Consider the following 17,842-nt stretch of genomic DNA (forward strand, 5'->3'; position numbering starts at 1 on the left):
GTTGCAGTCACAGCACGCTAAATCGGCCTGCTACGCGGTCCTGAACGAATAAAACAAACGAAAATTGTCTTCGTAACGACGACAGATCGTTATTAATTTCGTGGCCGCCGTTCTTTATCGTGTAAACGACACATCGTTAAACAGCGATATGAATCAACATCGAGTTGGCGCTCTATTTAACGTCGCATTTGAAAATCGATCGCACCAAGTGCGCCGATGTTTTCAAGCGAAGTGAAATCACTGCAAAGCAGATTATATATAGTAATAATAATATGAGATTTCGAGAAAAATCGCCGGTTGCGGTGAGCGAGAAATAAAAGTGATTTATGAACGCGCGAGAATTCATCGTCAGGTGAACGTACAATGACATCGATTGCCACCAGAAAATATTGTACGTTGCGATATCGATAAAACGACAATGTCATATTTATCACCGGCGTCTAGCGCGACGCTGTAACATCGTATAACATCGTGCTCCTCTACGAACAGGAGTCTTTTCTGATGTGATAACGATCGATTTTCAAACGTACGCACGTACACATAAGCGCGCGCGCGCGCGTTTACCTTTCGGTCTTCGCAAGAAATATAAAAAATCGGGAGCGATACGTCGGATCAATATCTCAGACGGTTCAATATCTCGTATACTTTCCGACGATATACGGAGAAAAATTCTATTGGCAAGAAAAGCAATTACTCGGCTTACTTTTCTTCTTTTATGTGATATTTATCCTCAACGAGAAGGAAGAATATTTTTTTAATATATAATAATAGATCGCAGATATGCTCATCGCAAATTTTATAAAGGTTCATCAGCACATGTACATGAAAACAGAATTTATTCTCCTCCCAAGGATATTATGAAACTCATAAAATTTTAAAATAATAATTACAAATAAGTACTTACATGTCACAAATAATATACAAATTTAAAATATTATAAATAAGAATAAAGAAAGAGGGAGAAGTGTAATTTCTGTTTTAATTTAATATTCTCTTTTTTTAGTTTGATATTCTCGATTGAAGTATCACATTATGTATTTTATGTAAATTTTAAGTAAGTAAATTTTAAGTAAAATTTATGACACATTTTTCGATAGATGAACTTGTGAAATACTTGAAACATGAATAACATTCACTTCAATGCCATAAATATTTTTCTGTGTGTATAAATACAGACCGTTACACGTATTTCGCAAGCTCCGACGCATCGTTCCATCATCTAATAAATAAATCACACTAACTCCCCAATCTCAAAATGCTAGAAGCCAGTTTGCGAAATTCTTCCGCGAACCAACTTCTTTAATTGAATAGACACCTCGCAGAATATTACGAGTGGCATTTTTCTCCAGAATAGAAAATCCAAATCAGGAAGTGCGATCGTCAGGCGTTTTTCACGTCTGGAAGACACGATTACATACGAAAACAGCATTCACCTGGAGACGCGTAAAATATCGCATGCCAATGAGTCGCTCACAGAGACGAAGCTCAAACAATCCCACGTCAGCAGCGATATTTAATGGTCGATCGATAACACGATTCAATCAAACTGGCGATACACGCACCGGCGTCTCGTCGAGAGACGCGGCGTTTGCCTCAGAATTTAATAGCGAGCGGTGGCGCTTTTAACGGTTAAACGCGCGTTCCCGTTCATTCACATGGGCGTTGCGTGTATGAGAGCGTTTTAATGTGAGAGAGTTTCAACAAACCATTTAACGCAACGTACGTAGGACGCAAGCACGAGCGCGCTAACGAACGTAAGTGGCAACTTTCTTCGCCCAATGTAATGTCCGACTAAGACGAACTTTCTTCATTGCGCGAGCGCGGCCCTCCGTCGCGCTCTCACGGTTCACGGTGCGAACAAAACAATGAAAAATGGGCGGAAAGCACGAGAGCGCGTACGGAGCCTCGGCGAGTGCTCGGCGTGTAACGAAAGAAAGAACTTCCCTTGTGGAGCAAAGTTGGGAAGGATTAAACAGCGATGGGACAGCCGTTAGCAGGATGCGCGGATAACCTGATGGAATTTATCGGCGGAATTACTCACGCCGTCGCCTACTTCATCGCGTCGCGCCAACGTCCATGATATTTTTAAAATACGAAATCCGCGCATGACATAAATGCGAAATGAGATTCGCAGAAGAAAGACACGTGGCGCGCGACCGGTGGCGCAATTTTTTCGTCCCGATGTTGTTAACGTAATTTTCCTCTCTCTCTCTCTCTCTCTCTCTCTCTCTCTCTCTACTCAGTACGTCTCCGAGCTTACGCAAGTGGAAATCAGCGCTTGTCCTGCGTATGTTCGCATCTAGCAGTAAAACCCTGGCCTTCCGCCGGCTGGGTGGGATAAAGTGAGGAGGGGGAGGAGAATAAGAAATTATGGATTCAGGAATCGCGCGAGACTTGGTCGCATTAGACTCCATTTCTTTCGTCCTGCGCACTCCACGTACAATGTACAATGTAAATTCTTTTGAGTTATGCGGAGCATCCCCCGCGGCTTCCTCCGATCGTCGTCGACAGCTGGAAATTAAGGATGGGAATTCCGCGAACTCCTCCGGCGCGATTTCGGGACCGGATTTTTAATATAGATCACTGCACGCGTATAGACGCGCGCCGAGTGCCGGATTCGTCGGCGAAACTTTCGCGGAGAGAATACAGGCGGGTTATGCCGGGTATTATCGGACTTTCGCAATTTCGCTCCGATCATCGGAATTAAGAAGTCCGTTGAGACGCGTTATAAATAGCGTCTGAATTATGCAGCCGGCTTCCGCCGGTGTGACGTTGCGGTGACTTCGCGAGATCCCCGATTATTTATTTACCCGCGGAATATGAGAAAACACAAACGAAACGCGTACTTCGACGATTTGAGGGATCGGGAATATTTATTATTGCAAACGCGTATGTATATGCCGCGTCAAACAGAAGTGCTGCTTGCTTTCAACGCAATCGGCGATATTTCGTCGATGCGTCGTCTCCGACGTGGCAGCCGATGAAATAACTTCTCGAGATAATTCGCAGAAATCGAATTCTGCCATCGGACGTCTGCTGCACTCCGGACTGCAGCCAGTGAAAAAGTGTTTAAATATCGATAACGCGCACAGAGAAGCAACTTTCCCAATCATGCGCTCGAACGCACGCATGTGACGCTATTGTCTTGTTGTTGTTACTAATTAGCGAAATATTAAGTGACAAATGCATTATGTGTGGCTACACACATATTGCTATCGGGAAAGTTGCTCGCAATTACGTCGAGGCTGCGGCCGAGGTAGCGGCCCAAGTAGAGAAAGTCAATAAGTAGCAGCCGACGATTCCAATCGACTCGAAAGTTATGTCATTTCCTTACTCCGCGCGCTCACGCGCGCTCGAGCCTGGCATGTGCGATATGATTCCGTATCTCGTCTTAATATATTAATGGAATTAAGGAAACGTTGATTAGAAACCAGTATTATTCGAGCCAGTCGAGCCCGCCAAAGTTAGATGAGATGGCTCGGGAAGTGAAACTGTAAGTCATTACCGAGCACAATGTTCGCAGGTATTATCACAATGGCGCGAGGCCATATGGTAGGTGGATGAAGAATTAAAACGCACGACCGCAGATGAGCCGAGCGTTTTTATATTCAGCAGTTTAACCGCCCCGTTTCCATGAATACATTAAAAGTATCCGCGCAAAGGTAACTTCTTAGATACATACGGGATGTTTGGCGAAGGAAAAACACGCGATTCGCCGCGAAGTAGATCGCGACTCGCGTAGCGACGAACGTAGCGTCTCCTCGTGTAAACAGCTCTATTTTATTCATAGCCGAGGTTCACCGTGTCAGTTATTTATAAATGCATACTGTGCGACTGACGCACTGTCATGCGTGCTGGAGTTACTTCAACGGACGACTCGATAAGGACGGGAAGAAAAACGAATCGCGCAACAGTTAAACCGCACGTAAAGCGTTTTAACGCATGAGAAGCGCTCTAATTACAGCGCGACCCGCTTCACCTCTTTGATAGTTCAATTTTCATCGCTCATGACGGTAATTCGCTCGTGACGTGAGTGTGAATTCACTAATTTCTCCGGTGTTAAATAATACCACGGCATCGATGGTATTTGCGAGAGGAGAAGTCATCCCGAGTATACACAATTAACGAGCAAAGCCGACGTGTAGGCAAGTACGTCGCAAGATGTCGAGAGGAGCGAATCAACTAAGAATCTCGTACATTCTCGCAATTCTCCGTACGATCTCAGATATATCGTTGGCACGTTCGCGGCGAGCGGCAGGTATCGAATACCGTAATGGGAAGTAAGCTGGCTGAAAGCACGGCATACCGCGTTACGGGGCGAGCGACGAGTAAATTTAGAGATGGCCGAAAGTTCGCGCGATGTCTTAATTGCGATTTCAAACAAACGTGATGATGCGAGATAAAAGGCGAAGGACGGGGAAAGGGAAGAAGGGGATTACGAAAGTTTCTCCCGAGGAAATATTAATACCGACTCCCTGTGAAATTTTCGCAGACCGAGAGACTTGCCACTAGCTCGTTGGAAAAATTCGTAATTGAAATTAACGATCGCCATCTGAGACTGCACCAGTCGACGCACGGAAATGAACGGGAAGAGCTGCGATGTAAAATCACACGAAAGCAATAATGCGGTGCACGCTCGTATGCAGCTCATATTTTTATTTAAAGCCCAAAACTTTAAAGCTTAACGAAGCGATATCGAAAAATGATAACGTCAATTTACCCGGCCACCGAAATTGAGCATACTTGAACTTCGTGTGTGTATCGCGGCACAACAGGTATCTTCGTGGATGCGCCGATAAATATCGGAAGCGAGTGTTCGCGCGACCGGCTCGATGCATCGCGCGTAATTCTCGAGAGGTTTATCCCATGAGGCATCGTCGATATATCTATAAAAAATAAAAAACAGAGAGAGAGAGAGAGAGAGAGAGGAAGAGAGAATCGCCCGGGAAGTCTATGAGCCAGGCAAACGAGCAACCGGATCGAGGTGGTACACGCTATACGTCGGGCTGTTCACATGGGCGGAGAGACAGAAAGATAGAGAAAGAGAGAGCGAGTACGTGTATGTATATGTACACGTGTACGAGAGGGCAAAAGAGAGAGCGAGGGCGAGAGAGAGAGAAAGAGAGAGAGAGAGAGAGAGGGGGGGAGGAGAGGAGAGACGAGACTGCGGCGGGCGAAGAGAGGGATGGTGGCTGGTCGGAAGATAGGAGGTTGGATCGATTCTAGCCACCACCACCGCGAGAGAGAGAAGAGCCCCGTCCGGGTCGGTGGTGCTGGTGAACCGTGGGTACTCCCGAAGCCAATCGCACGACTTGGTCGTCCGGCAACAACGTGGACGCGGCCGTGGATGTGGGTAAAAATCGTATCGCCGATCCCGACGTATTGTCTACTATGGGGGATCGCCCCCGCGAACGGGGGTGGTGATGATTCGAGCGGCTAGAAGCGTGGCCGACGGACTCGTTAGCCGATTATCAAAGGTAATTCCTCGCGTCTCTCGCTCATAGCGACAGGTGGGAGTGTCGACAGGCGGCCGCGTACACAGGTAGGCGCCTGCGTCTCTGTGTGAGTGTGTGTGGGTGTGTGTGTGTGTGGGTGTGTGTGTGTGTGTGTGTGTGTGTGTGTGTGTGTGTGTGTGCGTGTGTGTGCGTGTGTGTGTGTATGCCGCGTGCACTCGAAACTCACGTACAAGTTATGGATTCCAGCTTGTGTTAGGAGAAAAAGAAAGAGAGAGAGAGAAAGAGAGAGAGAGAGGGAGGGAGAGAGAGAGAGGGAGAGAGGGAAAGGGAAGGCGAGAGAAAAAGGGGGTAGGAGAAGCAGCCTTTGTGCCATTTGTTCTCCCTCAGGTGATTGCGCCAGGTGGCCCGGGTACAACCTGGCGGCAAAGCTGCCACGAACGGCATTGTCGCGGTCGCGTTTCCGCGCACGGCTTTATGGTAACTCGATCGTTTTTGACCTAGCAATTAACGGCTTCGCGGCGACAGGTAGGTAATAATCGTCATGCCCTCACGGAAACAGCCTTCCGGTGCGGCGAGAGGGTTTATCGGTTGACGTGGGACTTTGCTGTGAGAGCATTTATCCACAAGCCACCGACATCACTCCGTCGCCGATCGATCCTTCGCTAGTCTCTCGGAGGGATCCCGCAACGATCCAAGACGAACCGTTTACCATCGTGACATTTGCATAATTGGGAAGGGAATGAAAGAATGAGAGAGAGAGAGAGAGAGAGAGAGAGCACTGTGAGACTGGTTCGCTATTGATAATTCATGCTTTTTCAAGGACTAATTGGTCAAGAGACAAAATGCTTTCAGGAAGGACTCGAATCAAACTAATGACACAATTATCCCATGAAAAGAGAATCTCTTGACCCTTTGAGTCCCGATGTAAATACCCGCGTCATTCACCAAGTTGCTTCTCCGGTAAAGCCCGGTACTCTTATGCAGGGGATTAATTGAGATAATGAATACAATTATGGGCAACAATGAGAGCACAAAATCGCATTACAACGGAAACTAGCTGAAAAAGTATCGTTAGGATTCCATGGGATGCCCCGGTGAAGAATTCCAGAGGTGAACGCGTGAGGTAAAGTGATGTATCTTTTAATACTTTCGCTGCACGAACCATCTATATATGTCTGCAAAAATTAGTCTCATTTCCATATTTCTCATTTATATATGTACCATATATGTACCTGAGAAGCTGCTTGTCATTTGCGTGAGCCGCATTACTCATAGACGAGAAGAATACATGGCTACGAGAGCAAAAGGGTCGAAAAAACGAGAAAACGATAAAGATATTGCTTCAGCAACGACAACTTGTTAAACACCTGCTGAGCTTAGTGCCAAATTTTCTTGTCTGTCCAAAGCACAATTTTTCCAATTTATTTTCAAATAAAACCTAAATAAAGTATCTATCTATCAAGCGTCACAAAGAACTTGTTAATTCCTCGGTGTGCTCACCATAGCTGCGCTTTCGTACCATCAAAACAACGAAACAAAATAAGGGAGAGTCAGTGAGAGGAGATATTCGCACTTGAACACAAGCGCTGATATATTTTCAAGAAAAAATTATATATATATATATATATATATAATATCTCGTCGTACCGAAACAGAACCGTCCTCTCGAAGAGCCTCGCAACAAGTTCTATACAACGTTTTCCTTGCCAGCGTCCCGGCGTTCTTCTGTTTCCGCCAAGCGATCCGAGAGACAAGCTTACTACACTACCACCGTCGCGGTTATTTGAGGACAAATATTTTCGTTCCTCGTCTCGATTGCGATGTGTACTTGTCGCGTATACCACGACGTAGTCGGTGGTGCACGTCGTCCTAGCGTCTAGAAGTAATCCCGTCAAGTAACCGAGACTTCGCGCGTGAGCGTCAGTTTCCACGCCGCTCCGGAAATATTTGCCAGCGCGGGGCCACGCGTCCGGCTGAAATGAAGCGAGCGTAATCGAAAAATGCGAGCAGGCATATTACAGTGCTTGCATACGCTCGTTCTCTCGTTCCTGCCAGAAATCATTGCAAGTACTTCGCGGGAAAGCGCAACGTCGCAGCAGAGGAATACACGAGTCGCGTATTCGCTGTCTGTCGTCGCGCAGCAAGCGATCAGGCAAAACCGGTCTGTTTCCTTTCCTTTCCCGCGAAATAGATTCTCCCGTAGATTCCTCACAGTGGCGAGATAAACAGCAGATGCCTTGAAAATCGATAAGCGCGATAAGAGGGATTCTCGCGACGCGAGAATTACTCGGCAGCCCAACCTTGCATTCGCCGAAGCGAATACTTTCGCTTGAGGACGCTTGAGACGGAAACGGTCTCGCAGCAAGAACGGACGATTCCTCGCGGAAGACGCAAACGTCCCATTTCGTCTCAAACCACCGCGTGTTTTTCTCCCCCGAGCAAACACTTGCCGCGCACTCCGCACGTCTTCCTCCTTCGCGATGTGCCAGCGTTTCGCTCTTCCTCCCATTCGCTCCTTCCTACCTTCATGCCTGTCAACATAAACGACGCGCCGATGTAAGTAGAACAGACAGACAGACAGGCGGACTCCGCTTCCCGTTTTCGATTTTCCGGCCGCGTTGACAATGGAAACGTGCGCGCGGGGGTCGTCGAGTGGAACGTGACGTTGGAAATCTACACCGACACACAAAGAGGGAAGGAAGCTGTCGCCGACGTCGATACGCACCGCGAGAGTTCGCGCGTGTTAATAGAGGCTCTCTCTCTCTCTCTCTCCCTCCCTCTCTCTCTCTCTCTCTCTCTCTCTCTCTCTCTGTCTTTGTCTCTGTTGCCATTTCGTCGGTTGCTCGCAATTAAAGCGCGGTCGTTACGCGCGTTACGATGCGCGCTTAAGTCTCGCGAACGCGTCCGCGACGTGACGCGATATGACGTAGCACAATGCCTCGGAAATTTAACGAGCGGAAGTATCCTACCAACGCTAACTGCCAGAATAGTAAAAAGTCACTCGCCCGGCGTGCTAGACGGCCAGAAGACAGGCGAGCAACAGGTTCCCTCTGCTATGTATACACACATGAAGCGCGGTCCCCGCCGATTCCCTCTATTCGATTACCGCGAGTTCTAGTTTGTCCTTTCTTTTGGCCTTTTTTCCTGCTTTTTTTCGTGGATTAGATTTCCCCGTGGGTTCTTTACGAGCGGGTGTAATGAGTATGTTCTGAAGATCGATAAGCGCGGGGATTCGCGTGGCACTGGTGCCGCTCCGAACTGGCGTTCGTTCTTATTCGTTCCAGGAACGTGGGACATACCATACACGAATGCATACGTGGTCATAGAAAACTTACTTAATGCCGTTGGTAAAACTCTTTCTAATGAACCACGACAGAGACAATGTTGCCTTATCAGAAAAAGAGGAGAAGAAAAAGCGGACGTATTCGTCTAAATGCGACATGAAACTAACGATGACTCCCACGCATGTTTGGTTCTGCCTCTCACAGAAATCTGATTGATCGGAATCAATAAATTACGTGAATTATTACTTCTTATCGAATAACTTGATCGTCGCAACACGTCTGTTTCAGCCGCGGTAAGATTCCAGGAAAATTTCGATAAATATCGCATCGGTATTAAACTTTTTTTTTCTCTTTTTTTTTTACGACATCCCATATACGCGCCATCATATTTTAAGGAACAACTTCTCGGCGTCGGCTTCTCGTGGCTTCGCGTTCCTCTGGGAGAAAATGTCGTGAGCTCAACGAAATTTTCAAGTCTACACTTGGCCTGAATGATGAACGTCGTTTACTATTGTTGTTTACGACATTTCTGACGTTTCACATAATGCGAAGGAGCATTTCACCTCTGCTCTCTCTCTCTTTTTCTCTCTCCCTCTTTCTCTCTTGTACAAAGACCCTCGTGAATATTTAAAGGTTGATGACAATACGAATTCGCTTTTTCCAACTCTTGCACGTATTCTCCTTGCGAGATAAAATATGAAATTCATTCGCGTTGCGCAGTCTATATTAATATAACGGAAAGTAAAAGAAGAAAAAAAAGAATAAAATATATTTACTTTTTTTGCTTTGATGTGCCCGTCAAAACAAGCTTCCATGTGAGAGAAAAGGAGAAAGAAAGAGAGAAAGAGAAAGAGAGAGAGAGAGAGAGAGAGAGAGAGAATGTAAAATTTTAGAACTTAAATTACGCATAACGAATATGCACTTTCTCAAATTCGCATAAAAGAGAGTAAACACACACACGGTGTGCATTACGTTAATTTAAAGCTGAAATAGTTTAATTCGTTTATGTCGTCCAAACTCGTTATTTAATTAAAATTACTTTGTGTGATGCGCGTTTGATTCGTCAACTTTGACGACCAGTTCAACGTGTGGGAAAAAGTGTTTTTCACACGCACACACACACACACACACATATACAGCGCGCGTGTATCAAGATTGATCGCGTACGTAATACTTCAAAAAACGTCAAGTCCTTAGTAAACACCCTCTTTCGCGTCCTTTTACGCGCTCTTCTTCGCGTGAGATCGTTTTCACCTTCTGGTCCTCTACTGACGACGAATTTGTCAACTCGTTATTTGAAAATCAGCGTTTATCGTCACGTCGTAGTGCGGCGCGGCTGGCGTGTTGTGATATTCAATGCATAATCGATTCCAGCGACCGGTAGAAAATAAACGCTAGCCACACCACGAGGAAGTTAATACAAGGTTCTTTTTTACTTCTTTTTTCTCTCCAACATGTTCTCCTTATTAAAGAGCTACGTCCCACTTGCCAAGCATCAACCTAGTTCTCCAAGCAGCTGTGCCCGATCGCGATCGCGTCGATGTAAAATTTAAAACCTCGCACTTTTGTCGTCATCCTCCCCCCCCTCTCCCTCATGTAACTCAATGAACATTCGTGCCGCCTGTTGATGCAAGACGTAAATCGAGTGAATTATAAAGTCATAAGGGAGTTTAATGTACAGAAGATCAGACGATAAATAATATCTAAGTACGCGGGCCTAATTGTGTGAAAACATGGCGTCGCGATTGTCCCAACCAGCGAAAGAAAAGGCTCTGATTTTCTTTTCTTTTACATATGTGTGTGTTTACTTTCCTTCCGAAATATCCGAAACGTTTCTCTCGCGGACACACGATTTACCCGCTTTACATACGTAGTTTACAGCCATGTAAAAATTCTAAGCTCACGAAGATAAAGGCGCGGAACGAATTTAATACCGCGCATTATAAAGAGCGATTTATAAATATGGTCGAGTTGCGAAATGACAAATAAATTAAATCGCGGCGACCCAATTTCATCGCGAGCAAAATAGAATGGCGCGGCTCTTTATAATATTTTCTGTTTACAATGCATCGAATTATCTTCAAAATGTTTAACATAATCAGCTTCCGAGGGCGAGTAGCCCCTGTAGCTTCATCCCCTGTAGCGCTTTTAAAGGCGTTCATGGTGCGAGTAGGGCGAGCCAGGTAATGTAAAGTCGCTGCCGAGACTCGCGTCGAAACTGCCGACTGATGTCACTTCCCTCCTTCTCTTCTTTCATTTTTCGCAAATTATACGGTCGATCCTTCTCTATCCGACGAAATGGATACGCAGTTTCATGTTTCGCCAGCGGGAGCTTCGCTGCTCTTCTCGCCCCGTCCCATCCCCCTAAAATCCTAAAATCATCCCCATCTAGTAGTAGCGCGTAATACACAAGACTCCACAGCTAGCAATCTCTTACTTCTCCAAATTCCGCGATGTTTGCGACACGGTTCCGCGCACAACGGCGATTCAGTCGCTCAGAAAAAGAGGGAAGTTACCGCGCTGCGCTATTTTCCCTCCGCGGAACAATGCCTTGCTCTCACAGCGCGGTTTTTCGAGTGAAATTCACGCCGGACAAAAGAAACGGCGAAAACTGTCGAGTTGAGCACTTGACGGCAGTAGCGAATTCTCCCGCGAGCGCTAATAAAAATTTATCTTTTTCCATTAAATGGTCGCCGCCTCCGCGATATCGTGCGGGCGCGTATCGAGTCTCGCCGGACGCCGCGCGATCCTGAATTTCTGAGTTACATGTATGTATGTATGTATATGTGTAAATCGAGCGGGCAACCGCACCTGTGCTCCTCATTATAACATGCATATGAAATTGGAGAATTTCACCGGGATATAATAATTCCGTTAATAATGTCTAGCTAATTTTCGAGCAGCCCGTCCGTATATCAGCTACCGTCGCGGTCGCAGCGAAATTACACGGGGAATCTTTCGACGGATCCAGGAGCGATCCTGGCGATGAAAATTCGACGAGGCAGTCGCACCGCGATCGCCAACATGAAATTTCAACTTAGGAGCGTCTCTCACTCTCTCTCTCTCTCTCTCTCTCCTCTCTCTCTCTCTCTCTCTCTCTCTCTTTTTGTCTCTTTCTCCCATGAGAGAGGTGAAACTTTTAAAGCGGCGAAAATATAAAGAAACGAGTGGTGTGCCTGGCCGCGATCTCCGGAGGAGTTCCACTCGAACGAGAATTCAATTTCCGATGCGACTGTTGTTAACTTGACCTGAAAGACGATGAAGATTAATACGGTGTCGGCGGATGTCGAAAGAAACGAAGCCTCGTAGCCGCCGAGCGGCGCCGGCTCGTCTGGATTGTTCGTCACGAAGCAACCGGCGCAACGTCGCGATCGCGACGTTCGTCGGGAAATTTATGACCAAAAGGCGATCGCGCGTGATACCGCTTATTTATCGCAACGCTCGCGAAGCTATCGAACGCTCCGCATTTAGTAATGATCGAGCGACACAATAGCGACATCGCATAACGCAACGTCATAATATCGCGTTCGCGTCGATATAGGAACGTTGTACAGCGTAACTTCAGAACAAAAGAAACTTTCAACGGTATATCGACTATCGCGGCCATCGCGAGTCCGCGAGCGTCGCTTCTTCGCCTCGTGTAACTGGGTGAACTTGGTGAGAATTTGCGAACGGATAGTGAAACAGCGAACGGTCGATTCTCTCTGTCACTCTGTGTAATGACATATTTCCCCGGTGCTTGTATCCGGCGATGGCACTGTCCATTTATCGGAACAATGGAAATCAACTCGCCTAAACGGACAGGTAAATAGACGCGTCGCGACGTGTGATGATGCACTCGACCGGATTACCGACGCGTCGTTTTTAGTTTACTTTAGTCCGGCCCAAGCGTGATGTACTTAGACTTGGTCAACTCCGCTGCCCTCCGCTGAAACTTTGTTTCAGCACTTCCGTAGACTCGATGAAGCAAAAAGTTGAGAGATGCGCCGGTATTTATAATAAGCCGGTATTCATCGCATTGCTAGCTGACTGGGACACGTTCGAAACAGAACCGAAGGGAAAAGGAAACTTTTGCGAATTGTAGTTTCGGCCTTTTTACAGACGCAAACAGTCGACCAAACGCATTATTTGTAGGAGGGATACGGGAATAAATAACATTCACCGATATGTCGAAAAAGAGTTCAAAAGCGACACGCACGCACACAGAGAGACGATGCTTGCCGTTCGTGAATTTCAGTTACTTTAATAATTATAACTAGATATAATCGTAGAAATATGAAATATCGTTAACAAAACAATTCCTGTTTGTATCAAGCGCGTCAACAAGGTAGCGAATAATAAACTTTTTCTTTCAATTTCGCGCGTATTTCATTTCAACACAAATTTCACTAAGTTTAATCGTCCAAATGTACAATGTGAAAAATGAGAAAAAACGCAATATGTAATAATAACATCCTCTCTCTTTCCTTCTCCTCTTTCTCACCTATTTCATTTTCGTCCAGAGTTAAAGTTATTTTTCTAACGGAGTCTGTTATTAAAGTTTCATTAGCTGATGAGACAGTTTGTATGTACGAGATCGTCATTGGCAAAACGCGTATGAACAAATAAATAGAATATGTATAAATAAAATAGAATATATATAAATAGAACATAAATAAATAGAGGCACCACATCTATGATATGCAATGCATCATTCTAAGATTAATGCTTACAACACTACGTAGGTTTCTGATTACTTCTTCGGAATTTCAATTTTCTTGCAGTTGCAGGAAATTATGAGAGGAGAGATTATACGTTTCTAGTTTTTCCATAAATTAAGAGGGACAAATTCAATAAACGCTGTATTATTTAAATTTTATAGTTCAAAGAGGAAGGAGTATATATCTAATTTACTGCGCGTTATATATATATATATATATATAAGAGAATATAGCACTATAACTCATCACGGAGTTTAACTGTTTTGTCTACATAGTATATTTCAGCATTAAGATGACGACGAAACACCTAATGGCAAAAGTATGCTCGTCTCTTCACTTTCAGCGAAACGGAAACGTAGTAACGCCGTCGTCGCTGAGAAACGGGACTGAGATAATGTCACTTTCACGGTAGACACTCGTGCTTAATATAGCGAGAATTGGCGCAACGGCGAAAGCGTTTTGAGAGAACACCTCCGCGCAAATGCGGATCCGTGCAAACGGAAACGGACTTGTTTAAAGCCCGCTTGATCCCGATGCTAATCCACCTAGCATCAGCAGCCACCCCGATAACTAGCGCCCGCTTGTATGAACAAGAGTTGCAAAAACACGTCGACACAACGGGCCGTTCTCGACGGGTGTTTCACATGCGATATTTAACTTTTTACGTCGGCCATGGCTGTTCAACGACGCGATTATTTACAACGTGTCAGATTCGAAGACAAACATCGAACGAGAACGCACGTCCGCGTACGTCGCAAAGGAAAGTAAATTACAAACGGGAGTGAGAGAAAGAAAGAAAGTCAAATTCGGTCGAACATTCACTGCAAACTCGAGTGTGTTATTTTGACACGTATAAGCTGAAACTTTCTTCACGCGTTTCTTGCCTTGTCTGAAATCACGTCATTTGACGCATTTCGATATCACTTAACGCGTTTAAACGCGTTTAAACGACGTGATTTAAGACGGCAAGATACGCGCAAAGGAAGCTTCAGCTTATACGCGTCGAAATAACACACTCGGGTGTTGCAGTGTTCTCGCCATTATCCGGCTACGTGGACCGACCAGCCCGACCGAGTGGGTCACTGTTTTTAGCGTCGTGTTTGAGTCGACGATATCAGCGTGAGAGTATCCGTGGTGTCGTCCATTCGGAGTTTCGAAGGTAATAGGAAATTAGCATCGCCGCATGGGCGCGCGCTCGTGCGAATTAGGTAATGCACTGTGTCGATTCTGTTCCCGCCGCGGCTGTTACGCGATAACTCTTCCCGTAATTAGATTACTTAAAACTGTCACGATTGGATCTCCATCGCGCCGGCAGCAGCGATAAATCCGCTACGTTGCGCCCCCGGGGGAGACAAGAGGAAGTTATAATCGGATCCCGTTATGCAACAGCAATCAGCGCAAATATCGACGCGAGTAATTCGCAAGGAAGAGGAAGAGGAAGAGGTGGAGGAAGAGAGGAAGGGAAAGAGTAGCAGAAGAAGAGAGAAGGAGAGGAGGAAGAGAGAATCGTTCGTAAATCGTATCTCGCAAATAACTTCCGCCGGCAGTCCCGTGGTCCCACGAACATACCGTTCGATATTTATTTATCCGCGAACGAAAGTCCCTCCCGGAGTGATTAGAAAATTAAAAGAACAAAGAAGAAAAAAATATCGCGGCCCGTCGCATTTCCGCGGTCGTGCGTCTCGCGCAGCACAATACGCAGATGGGAATTCGCAGACGGATCAGCCTCCTAACTATATTCCTCCGTCATCGCGATATATCGCGGAATCCTCCGATATTCAGACGGCCAATAATCACCATGTAATGCATTTAATTAAGCAAATCGGTGAAACAGTGGTCTCTAATTATTGCGAGTAATATGACGTAATCGGCCGATGTTCCACTAAGCCTGATATCACATTACGAGTTTGTTCTGCTTTGCTTAATTCGCCCCCAAAGATAACTTTGATGTGGGTTCGCGCGTACACACACGCGGAACGGCGAAATTACGGACGGCCGGGTAAAACACAACAATTGCAGATTAACTCGATCGGCTAACATAAGCAACATTCTCTCTCTCCCTCTCTCTCTCTCTCTCTCTCTCTCTCTCTCTCTCTCTCTCTCTCGCTCGCTCGCTCGCTCGCTCGCTCTCTAGCTACCTGTGCCTCGATTATTTTCCCATCCGTTTGCGAGTGCACTCCCTGTCGCCATTTCCTCGCGCGCAAATACTTGAAGCGAGGCTGAGACTGCTGCGAGAAAAGATTTAGACATTTTAGCACATTGATATTTAATGAGAGCGCTCGAGTATCCATTCATTCCGGGCGACGATAAATCTCGATTCTATTACGCTTTATTACGCTCGCACGTTCGCGCGCTCGAATCCAGCACGGTGTCTTGAATTTACGAACTGTGAACTCTGTAGAATCTGAATCGGTGCTACGTGTGAAAACAGAACAGAAAGAGGACACGTTCCTGACGAGAAGGACGAACAGGTTCATATTACACCCGAACTTGCGTTTCAATGCAAAAGTACAAAAAGTGAAGAAACTTGGCATAATTTGTCTGTTCTTGTCATTCTCTCTCTCTCTCTCTCTCTCTCGTACTCCTATCTAGAAATGCAATCTTCATGTGCAATTTCACCATAAGCGTGTTCGCAGTTTCAAGGCGGCGTATTCCTAGAAACTCGGCGCGAGCTTGAGCGTAAGGAAGGAAACAAGAACGCAGCGCACCGATCCTGAGCGCCGAGCATTCTTCGCCAAGGTGGATCGTTTTATATTTAAGGATTTAATTTATATCAACCACCGCGTCATCAAGCCAGATTTACAACGCCGTAAATAATGCATCGAGTAACGTAAGCGCAGCGACGTCTACGGTCTCTCGGTGATCCCCTCCCGTGGATACGTGGCCAGTTATAACATTTATTATCGTGAGACACCGTTGAGATTTTGCTCAACGCTCGATAAAGTAAAGCGATAAAAATGCTCGGGACAAGCCGGAAGATACGGAAGTACGTAATATCGCTCGCCTGTTCTCCCATATGCCTTTTCATGTTCACATCGAGCGCGACGACGGTCGTCCATAACGAAGGGCGCCGATACATTGTCACGCGTGTTTCTTTGTTATCGTCGTGCAACAGAACGGATAAAGCGAACTCGAACATATCCAATAACGAAACTGCGCCCCTGTACCGCACTGAATAGACCCCGCGAGTTCTATGAGGCCATTGTTCGACAGCGAAATGTTTCAAACTATATAATGCGGAGAGCAGATGTGCGTAAACATGTAATATAACTTAATACGATATACGCAGAAGCAGATACACATGTGGGATGTAATATTACGAGCGGGATCGATCGACGCGGAAAATTTCGGCGGCTATTTCGACGGCCGCGGATACACGTTCAGGAAATTAAACTGTTGCGCTAGCGGTTGAGAGCAGTGCGCTAGAGTCACTGAGGTATCATACAGGAAATCACGGTGACGATGGATCATACGTTTCACCGAAATATTTGGGGGAAACTCTCGTATGCGCGCCACCACGAAATATAACCCCGAAATATAACCCCGAGTCATAATTTTTCCCGCACGCCTCTCCCCCTCTCTCTCTCTCTCTCTCTCTCTCTCTCTTTTTCTCCCTCAACATTTCGCGACAGCCACAGAAAGGAACAGTGTAACCGATAACTGACATTTAATTTAAATATTCAAATCAAGCGAATCGGATATTCAAGTAGAGACAGAAAGGGCGAGAAAAGGGAGAGGATTGAAGGGGAGAGGAGGAGAAGTGGGGATTCTCTAATAAGATATATCGCTGCGCAGCTTCGCTACATCTGTTCCGAATGGGAAGCACTTGTGTTCTCGTCATTATACAAGATGTCCCAAAATTTGAAATTCAAAAGGAAAATTTAAAAGATGCGACGAGAGAGGGCGGGAGAGCACTCAACCTCTGTCAACCAAATTAAAAGATCCTGATCTTTTAAATCTCTGGGGAAAGATGTCGGTCGCTTTAAAGCAAGCTCGCAAGAGAACGGGAAAGAGATTTTAATGTTGGTCCGAATTGATTTAACGTGCAAAATGCGACACTTATTGGGGATGAGAAGGAAATGAGAAGCCGGAGACGCGAAAATGGAAATGAAAAGCCATGTGGATAGAATGGCGGGCTGTACACGAATTATGGTACTCGTTCGAGCATCACGGTAGATGCACATATGTATTACAGATATGACGCACAAACCGGCAGGGTAAAAATAACAAATTGACGAACGAGTATATTAAGCGAGTAGACTTGTACGTCTCTTCGATCGAACACGAATACGTTTTGAAAGATCGCTCCGACAAACAGAAGATTTCGAACAGCGTGGCTTTCGTCCAAAGGAACGAGGCAGTAATTTGCCCGCTTTTGTCGCTCATCCTTGAGTGCTCCCGG

The 17,842-nt window shown here is 45.9% G+C and overlaps 1 protein-coding gene across 12 annotated transcripts in view; it reads right to left on the reverse strand.

Moving 5' to 3' along the window:
- Syt7 (Synaptotagmin 7) overlaps positions 1-17,842 on the reverse strand; it is a 146,840-nt gene that overhangs the window by 20,948 nt on the left and 108,050 nt on the right. The window lies entirely within an intron of this gene.

Source organism: Harpegnathos saltator, unplaced genomic scaffold (assembly GCF_003227715.2).
Source record: "Harpegnathos saltator strain DR-91 unplaced genomic scaffold, Hsal_v8.6 scaffold208, whole genome shotgun sequence".
Lineage (NCBI taxonomy): Eukaryota > Metazoa > Arthropoda > Insecta > Hymenoptera > Formicidae > Harpegnathos > Harpegnathos saltator.